This window comes from Alosa pseudoharengus, unplaced genomic scaffold (assembly GCF_046254945.1).
Source record: "Alosa pseudoharengus isolate Yale_2024_CS ecotype anadromous, Long Island Sound unplaced genomic scaffold, YU_APseudo_1.1 YU_APseudo_1.1_scf_3, whole genome shotgun sequence".
Classification (NCBI taxonomy): Eukaryota; Metazoa; Chordata; class Actinopteri; order Clupeiformes; family Clupeidae; genus Alosa; species Alosa pseudoharengus.
In genome coordinates this window covers 12,735,991-12,736,702 of record NW_027468718.1, presented here as the reverse complement: position 1 = coordinate 12,736,702, position 712 = coordinate 12,735,991, and the positions used below count along the sequence as shown (strand labels likewise).

The following is a 712-nucleotide window of genomic DNA, read 5'->3' as shown; positions in this document are numbered from 1 at the left end:
AGAAAACAAATTCCATAGCTCTAATGACCCAATACTTTATGATGACTTCAATATGCTTAATAAACAATCACATTTATTGTTTAAAACTACATGGGCTTTGGTTTGGTTTGTAGTCATGGTTTCGAAGAGAAAGAAAAAACACAAAAAAACAAAACGGCAAACAAATGTCAACAAATGACTGTTGATGACAGATGTGTTCTTTAATCATTTTGTTTAAATAAACACAAAAGCAAACACACAAAGTAAACTGTCCCGAGGGCAGTTTGGGAATATGTGCACATAAAAACAAGTCGCCATGGTTTGACCCTCAGGTTCTGCATTCGAACAACCAACAAGTTGATGGACTGACTCATTGATCTCCTGGATGAAATCATTTGAGACAGACGGAAATTTGCCAGCAACAACCCAGTACACTGCTGCCTTATGAATTTTAAAGCAACACCAAAGAACTTTTCCTCTGTTGCACGCACGCTATTCGTTTATCCAGCACCGGCTTTGCAAATAACGATGTCCACAGACAAGGTAGAATGTTGCATGATTTTATGAAAGTACAATGTATTGCGACATCATGGAAGTCAAATTTGTAGTTTCTTATGTCTCATTCCATTGAACTACAGATCCGCTACCCGATCTGGCAAACTTACATAGTGTGGTTATAGCCGATAGAGGGCCGCAAAGCGAAATCAGAAGTGCCGTTCACCCTGTTACGAGT

The 712-nt window shown here is 38.8% G+C and overlaps 1 protein-coding gene across 1 annotated transcript in view; it reads right to left on the bottom strand.

The window, feature by feature from the left end:
• Nucleotides 1-204: 204 nt before the first annotated feature.
• The window catches only part of LOC143100212 (ATP-binding cassette sub-family B member 6-like), a 74,052-nt gene continuing 73,544 nt past the window's right edge, over nucleotides 205-712 (bottom strand). Inside the window, exon 18 of the mRNA XM_076263176.1 lies at nucleotides 205-712. This exon is cut by the window's right edge and continues 1,516 nt beyond it. The gene's annotated coding sequence lies outside the window, so the exon portion shown is untranslated.